Source organism: Oncorhynchus keta, chromosome 30 (assembly GCF_023373465.1).
Source record: "Oncorhynchus keta strain PuntledgeMale-10-30-2019 chromosome 30, Oket_V2, whole genome shotgun sequence".
Classification (NCBI taxonomy): Eukaryota; Metazoa; Chordata; class Actinopteri; order Salmoniformes; family Salmonidae; genus Oncorhynchus; species Oncorhynchus keta.
In genome coordinates this window covers 8,600,394-8,608,473 of record NC_068450.1, presented here as the reverse complement: position 1 = coordinate 8,608,473, position 8,080 = coordinate 8,600,394, and the positions used below count along the sequence as shown (strand labels likewise).

The 8,080-nt window shown below is 49.8% G+C and overlaps 1 long non-coding RNA gene across 2 annotated transcripts; it reads right to left on the bottom strand.

Annotated features, from left to right (window-relative positions):
- Nucleotides 1-2,292: 2,292 nt before the first annotated feature.
- On the bottom strand, nt 2,293-2,899 carry LOC127913735 (uncharacterized). 2 transcript variants are annotated; one of them, XR_008086604.1, is made up of 3 exons: nt 2,789-2,899; nt 2,551-2,695; nt 2,293-2,513 (listed from the first exon to the last, which is right to left on the bottom strand). It is a non-coding gene; the product is annotated as an uncharacterized LOC127913735 (long non-coding RNA). The 2 variants fall into 2 exon arrangements; XR_008086605.1 differs by having other exon boundaries at nt 2,818-2,899.
- Nucleotides 2,900-8,080: the final 5,181 nt, after the last annotated feature.

Sequence of the window (8,080 nt, the reverse complement as noted above, 5' to 3'; positions counted from 1 at the left end):
GCTACTGACAGGCTGGTCTGAGAATGGCTACTGACAGGCTGGTCTGAGGCTGGCTACTGACGAGCTGGTCTGAGAATGGCTACTGACGAGCTGGTCCTGGGGCTGGCTACTGACAGGCTGGTCTGAGGCTGGCTACTGACGAGCTGGTCTGAGACTGGCTACTGACGAGCTGGTCTGAGGCTGGCTACTGACAGGCTGGTCTGAGGCTGGCTACTGACGAGCTGGTCTAAGGCTGGCTACTGACAGGCTGGTCTGAGGCTGGCTACTGACAGGCTGGTCTGAGGCTGGCTACTGACAGGCTGGTCTGAGAATGGCTACTGACGAGCTGGTCTGAGGCTGGCTACTGACAGGCTGGTCTGAGGCTGGCTACTGACGAGCTGGTCTAAGGCTGGCTACTGACAGGCTGGTCTGAGGCTGGCTACTGACAGGCTGGTCTGAGGCTGGCTACTGACAGGCTGGTCTGAGAATGGCTACTGACAGGCTGGTCTGAGGCTGGCTACTGACGAGCTGGTCTGAGGCTGGCTACTGACGAGCTGGTCCTGGGGCTGGCTACTGACAGGCTGGTCTGAGGCTGGCTACTGACGAGCTGGTCTGAGAATGGCTACTGACGAGCTGGTCTGAGGCTGGCTACTGACGGGCTGGTCTGAGGCTGGCTACTGATAGGCTGGTCCTGGGGCTGGCTTAGGGTAAATCTCATCCTCTTCTTTCAACACACTGTCAGACTGAATTGACAGAGACATGATGCTCATATTCTGAAGGTGGAAGACACTTCTTCTACACTAGCTTCTCTCTCTGCAAAAATAATTCTTAGGCCCTCTGAGCAGATAATATCTTTGCCATACTGATTGATTGTGGTAAGGAGCAACACATGCAAAGCTATTCATTTGTTGTGCCCCTCCCCCAATTTGCACCTTGCTGGGGTAGAGTATGGGAAAAGTCTACTTTCTAAAATCAAATGTACAATGTATTGAAATAACGTTTTGCAATAAGATTTTGCAGGTTCACACAAGACATTGTGTAGTTTCACACACTACAAAGGGTAAAGCGGTGCGAGAAAAGCAGGAGACAGGCAGCGAGACAGGCAGGGAGACAGGCAGGGAGACAGGCAGCGAGACAGGCAGGGAGACAGGCAGGGAGACAGGGACACAGACAGGCAGGGAGACAGGCAGGGAGACAGGCAGGGAGACAGACAGGGAGACAGGCAGGGAGACAGGCAGGGAGACAGGCAGGGAGACAGGGACACAGACAGACAGGTTATTGGTGCTATGTTGAAACAGCAGGCTCAGGGAGGAGAAGGACAGAGTGAAGACACAGAGCAAACCTTTTTGTTTAATTTTTTACTTGTTTTCACCTATACACACACTTTTCCACACTTTTATTACCCTCGAGTCCAGTGGACCAGAACACCACATATGTAATATGAATGTGTAGGGGGGGACACAGTGTGCACTCAATGAAAATGGGTCCTTTACATGTTCTTCACAGAAAATGAGGCAAGACCAATGAGTCTCAGGTTGCAAAAAATACTGAATTGTATCATTGTTCTTCTAGTAAACATTGAAAATGGGTCCCATAGACCCGACCATCACACAGGGATTACAGAGCATTGCTGTGTAAGCTGATTAAGGAAGGATTTATAGTGTGTTTTTCTGACTAGTGTGTGTCTGGAGGAGGCTCAGTATTGAAAACAAGTCACTGCCATCTGTTGTCTCCCTCTCATCCCAGAATGTGTGTGTGTGTGTGTGTGTGTGTGTGTGTGTGTGTGTGTGTGTGTGTGTGTGTGTGTGTGTGTGTGTGCGTGCGTGCGTGCGTGCGTGCGTGCGTGCGTGCGCGTGCGTGCGTGCGCGTGTGTGTGTGCATGCGTGTGTGTGATGTGTGCATGTGTGCGTGCGTGCGTGTATGTGTATGTGTGTGTGCGTGTGTGTGTGTGATGTTTGATGTGTGTGTGTGTGCGTGCGTATGTGTATGTGTGTGTGTGTGTGTGTGTGTGTGTGTGTGTGTGTGTGTGTGTGTGTGTGTGTGTGTGTGTGTGTGTGTGTGTGTGTGTGTGTGTGTGTGTGTGTGTGTGTGTGTGTGTGTGTGTATGTGTATGTGTATGTGTGTGTGTGTGTGTGTGTGTGTGCGTGTGTGTGTGATGTTTGATGTGTGTGCACGCCAAGCATCCAGACAGGTATAGCTTTCAGCAGGTGCCTGGACACCAAAAAAAGCACTGTCAGAGCCATGGTCATCAACGCTTGAACACTGTGTTTGATCTCAGTGTCTCTGTACACTACCTGTATACCTCTCTTCTGAAATACACTACCTGTATACCTCTCTTCTGAAATACACTACCTGTATACCTCTCTTCTGAAATACACTACCTGTATACCTCTCTTCTGAAATACACTACCTGTATACCTCTCTTCTGAAATACACTACCTGTATACCTCTCTTCTGAAATACACTACCTGTATACCTCTCTTCTGAAATACACTACCTGTATACCTCTCTTCTGAAATACACTACCTGTATACCTCTCTTCCTACCTCTTCTGAAATACTACCTGTATACCTCTCTTCTGAAATACACTACCTGTATACCTCTCTTCTGAAATACACTACCTGTATACCTCTCTTCTGAAATACACTACCTGTATACCTCTCTTCTGAAATACACTACCTGTATACCTCTCTTCTGAAATACACTACCTGTATACCTCTCTTCTGAAATACACACTACCTGAAATACATACCTCTCTTCTGAAATACACTACCTGTATACTCTCTTCTGAAATACACTACCTGTATACCTCTCTTCTGAAATACACTACCTGTATACCTCTCTTCTGAAATACACTACCTGTATACCTCTCTTCTGAAATACACTACCTGTATACCTCTCTTCTGAAATACACTACCTGTATACCTCTCTTTTCACGAGAGAGGTATTACAGCAAATGAGTGGGGTATGAAGTCAGCTTAAGTGAGCTTAACACGAGAAAATGTAAAAACTCAAAGGTATTCACACTGTTTCTGTTTCTACAAGTCTCTTCTTATTATTGGTGTCTTTAATGGTTTCTTTGCAGCAATTCGACCACGAAGGCCTGATTCACAGTCTCCTCTGAACAGTTGATGTTGAGATGGGTCTGTTACTTGAACTCTGTGAAGCATTTATTTTGGGTTGCAATCTGAAGTGCAGCTAATGCCAATGAACTTATCCAAATAGGGCTATCTTCTGCATACTAAGCCTCCAATTGGCTCAAACACAATAAGAAGGAAAGAAATTACACAAATAAACTTTTAACAAGGCACACCTTAATTTAAATGCATTCCAGGTGACTGCCTCACGAAGCTGGTTGAGAGAATGCCAAGAATGTGCAAAATTGTCATCAAGGCAAACTTTGAAGAATCTCAAATTTAAATATATGGTTACTAAGTGATTCCATATGTGTTATTTCATAGTTTTGATGTCTTCACTATTATTCTGCAATGTAGAAAATAGTCAAAATAAAGAAAAAAAACCTTGAATGTGTGTGTGTGTGTGTGTGTGTGTGTGTGTGTGTGTGTGTGTGTGTGTGTGTGTGTGTATCATAGATCAGCTTAGTGGGCCTTGCACAGTTTAGAGCCACAGCTGATGTGAGATGAGGAAGCTGTTATTAAATTACCTGAATCCAGGAAGAGGAAAGGGGAGGGAAAAGGGGGATACCTAGTCAGTTGAGGAAGGGGAAAAGGGGGATACCTAGTCAGTTGATGAAGGGGAAAGGGGAGGGGAAAGGGGGATACCTAGTCAGTTGAGGAAGGGGAAAGGGGGGATACCTAGTCAGTTGATGAAGGGGAAAGGGGGGATACCTAGTCAGTTGATGAAGGGGAAAGGGGAGGGGAAAGGGGGATACCTAGTCAGTTGAGGAAGGGGAAAGGGGAGGGAAAGGGGGATACCTAGTCAGTTGAGGAAGGGGAAAGGGGGGATACCTAGTCAGTTTAGGAAGGGGTAAGGGGGGATACCTAGTCAGTTGATGAAGGGGAAAGGGGGGATACCTAGTCAGTTTAGGAAGGGGAAAGGGGGATACCTAGTCAGTTGAGGAAAGGGAAAGGGGGGATACCTAGTCAGTTGAGCAAGGGGAAAGGGGGATACCTAGTCAGTTGAGGAAGGGGAAAGGGGGATACCTAGTCAGTTGAGGAAGGGGAAAGGGGGATACCTAGTCAGTTGAGGAAGGGGAAAGGGGGATACCTAGTCAGTTGAGGAAGGGGAAAGGGGGATACCTAGTCAGTTGAGGAAGGGGAAAGGGGGATACCTAGTCAGTTGAGGAAGGGGAAAGGGGGATACCTAGTCAGTTGATGAAGGGGAAAGGGGGATACCTAGTCAGTTGAGGAAGGGGAAAGGGGGATACCTAGTCAGTTGAGGAAGGGGAAAGGGGGATACCTCGTCAGTTGAGGAAGGGGAAAGGGGGGATACCTAGTCAGTTTAGGAAGGGAAAGGGGGATACCTAGTCAGTTGAGGAAAGGGAAAGGGGGGATACCTAGTCAGTTGAGGAAAGGGAAAGGGGGGATACCTAGTCAGTTGAGGAAAGGGAAAGGGGGATACCTAGTCAGTTGAGGAAGGGGAAAGGGGGATACCTAGTCAGTTGAGGAAGGGGAAAGGGGGATACATAGTCAGTTGAGGAAGTGGAAAAGGGGATACCTAGTCAGTTGAGGAAGGGGAAAGGGGAGGGGAAAGGAGGATACCTAGTCAGTTGAGGAAGGGGAAAGGGGAGGGGAAAGGAGGATACCTAGTCAGTTGAGGAAGGGGAAAGGGGAGGGGAAAGGGGGATACCTAGTCAGTTGAGGAAAGGGAAAGGAGGGATACCTAGTCAGTTGAGGAAGGGGAAAAGGGGAGGGAAAAGGGGGATACGTAGTCAGTTGGGGAAGTTGAAGGGGAAAGGGGGATACCTAGTCAGTTGAGGAAGGGGAAGGGGGATACCTAGTCAGTTGATGAAGGGGAAAAGGGGAGGGAAAGGGGGGATACCTAGTCAGTTGAGGAAGGGGAAAAGGGGAGGGAAAGGGGGATACCTAGTCAGTTGAGGAAAGGGGATACCTAGTCAGTTGAGGAAGGGGAAAAGGGGAGGGAAAAGGGGGATACCTAGTCAGTTGAGGAAAGGGGATACCTAGTCAGTTGAGGAAAGGGGAAGGGGGGATACCTAATCAGTTGAGGAAGGGGAAAAGGGGATACCTAGTCAGTTGAGGAAAGGGGATATCTAGTCAGTTGAGGAAGGGGAAAAGGGGGACACCTAGTCAGTTGAGGAAAGGAGAGGGAGAAAGGGGGATACCTAGTCAGTTGAGGAAGGGGAAAGGGGAGGGAAAAGGGGATACCTAGTCAGTTGAGGAAGGGGAAAGGGGAGGGAAAAGGGGGATACCTAGTCAGTTGGGGAAGGGGAGGGGAAAGGGGGATACCTAGTCAGTTGGGAAAGGGGGATACCTAGTCAGTTGAGGAAAGGAGAGGGAGAAAGGGGGATACCTAGTCAGTTGAGGAAGGGGAAAGGGGAGGGAAAAGGGGGATACCTAGTCAGTTGAGGAAGGGGAAAGGGGGATACCTAGTCAGTTGAGGAAGGGGAAAGGGGGGATACCTAGTCAGTTTAGGAAGGGGTAAGGGGGGATACCTAGTCAGTTGATGAAGGGGAAAGGGGGGATACCTAGTCAGTTTAGGAAGGGGAAAGGGGGGATACCTAGTCAGTTTAGGAAGGGGAAAGGGGGATACCTAGTCAGTTGAGGAAAGGGAAAGGGGGGATACCTAGTCAGTTGAGCAAGGGGAAAGGGGGATACCTAGTCAGTTGAGGAAGGGGAAAGGGGGATACCTAGTCAGTTGAGGAAGGGGAAAGGGGATACCTAGTCAGTTGAGGAAGGGAAAGGGGGATACCTAGTCAGTTGAGGAAGGGAAAGGGGGATACCTAGTCAGTTGAGGAAGGGGAAAGGGGATACCTAGTCAGTTGAGGAAGGGGAAAGGGGGATACCTAGTCAGTTGAGGAAGGGGAAAGGGGGATACCTAGTCAGTTGAGGAAGGGGAAAGGGGGATACCTAGTCAGTTGAGGAAGGGGAAAGGGGGGATACCTAGTCAGTTGAGGAAGGGGAAAGGGGGATACCTAGTCAGTTGAGGAAGGGGAAAGGGGGATACCTAGTCAGTTGAGGAAGGGGAAAGGGGGGATACCTAGTCAGTTGAGGAAGGGGAAAGGGGGGATACCTAGTCAGTTGAGGAAGGGGAAAGGGGGATACCTAGTCAGTTGAGGAAGGGGAAAGGGGGGATACCTAGTCAGTTGAGGAAGGGGAAAGGGGGGATACCTAGTCAGTTGAGGAAGGGGAAAGGGGGGATACCTAGTCAGTTTAGGAAGGGGAAAGGGGGGATACCTAGTCAGTTTAGGAAGGGGAAAGGGGGGATACCTAGTCAGTTGATGAAGGGGAAAGGGGGGATACCTAGTCAGTTGAGGAAGGGGAAAGGGGGATACCTAGTCAGTTGAGGAAGGGGAAAGGGTGGATACCTCGTCAGTTGATGAAGGGGAAAGGGGGGATACCTAGTCAGTTTAGGAAGGGGAAAGGGGGGATACCTAGTCAGTTGAGGAAAGGGAAAGGGGGGATACCTAGTCAGTTGAGGAAAGGGAAAGGGGGGATACCTTGTCAGTTGAGGAAAGGGAAAGGGGGGATACCTAGTCAGTTGAGGAAGGGGAAAGGGGGATACCTAGTCAGTTGAGGAAGGGGAAAGGGGGATACCTAGTCAGTTGAGGAAGTGGAAAAGGGGATACCTAGTCAGTTGAGGAAGGGGAAAGGGGAGGGGAAAGGAGGATACCTAGTCAGTTGAGGAAGGGGAAAGGGGAGGGGAAAGGAGGATACCTAGTCAGTTGAGGAAGGGGAAAGGGGAGGGGAAAGGGGGATACCTAGTCAGTTGAGGAAAGGGAAAGGAGGGATACCTAGTCAGTTGAGGAAGGGGAAAAGGGGAGGGAAAGGGGGGATACCTAGTCAGTTGAGGAAGGGGAAAATGGGAGGGAAAAGGGGGATACGTAGTCAGTTGGGGAAGTTGAAGGGGAAAGGGGGATACCTAGTCAGTTGAGGAAGGGGAAGGGGTATACCTAGTCAGTTGAGGAAGGGGAAAAGGGGAGGGAAAGGGGGGATACCTAGTCAGTTGAGGAAGGGGAAAAGGGGAGGGAAAGGGGGATACCTAGTCAGTTGAGGAAAGGGGATACCTAGTCAGTTGAGGAAGGGGAAAAGGGGAGGGAAAAGGGGGATACCTAGTCAGTTGAGGAAAGGGGAAGGGGGATACCTAATCAGTTGAGGAAAGGGGAAAAGGGGATACCTAGTCAGTTGAGGAAGGGGGATACCTAGTCAGTTGAGGAAGGGGAAAAGGGGAGGGAAAAGGGGGATACCTAGTCAGTTGAGGAAAGGGGAAGGGGGGATACCTAATCAGTTGAGGAAGGGGAAAAGGGGATACCTAGTCAGTTGAGGAAAGGGGATATCTAGTCAGTTGAGGAAGGGGAAAAGGGGGACACCTAGTCAGTTGAGGAAAGGAGAGGGAGAAAGGGGGATACCTAGTCAGTTGAGGAAGGGGAAAGGGGAGGGAAAAGGGGATACCTAGTCAGTTGAGGAAGGGAAAGGGGAGGGAAAAGGGGGATACCTAGTCAGTTGGGGAAGGGGAGGAAAGGGGATACCTAGTCAGTTGGGAAAGGGGATACCTAGTCAGTTGAGGAAAGGAGAGGGAGAAAGGGGGATACCTAGTCAGTTGAGGAAGGGGAAAGGGGAGGGAAAAGGGGGATACCTAGTCAGTTGAGGAAGGGGAAAGGGGGATACCTAGTCAGTTGAGGAAGGGGAAATGGGGAGGGAAAAGGGGGATACCTAGTCAGTTGAGGAAGGGGAAGGGGGATACCTAGTCAGTTGAGGAAGGGGAAAAGGGGAGGGAAAAGGGGGATACCTAGTCAGTTGAGGAAGGGGAAAGGGGAGGAAAAGGGGGATACCTAGTCAGCTGAGGAAGGGGAAAAGGGGAGGGAAAAGGGGGATACCTAGTCAGTTGAGGAAGGGGAAAGGGGAGGGAAAAGGGGGATACGTAGTCAGTTGGGGAAGGGGAAAAGGGGAGGGAAAAGGGGGAT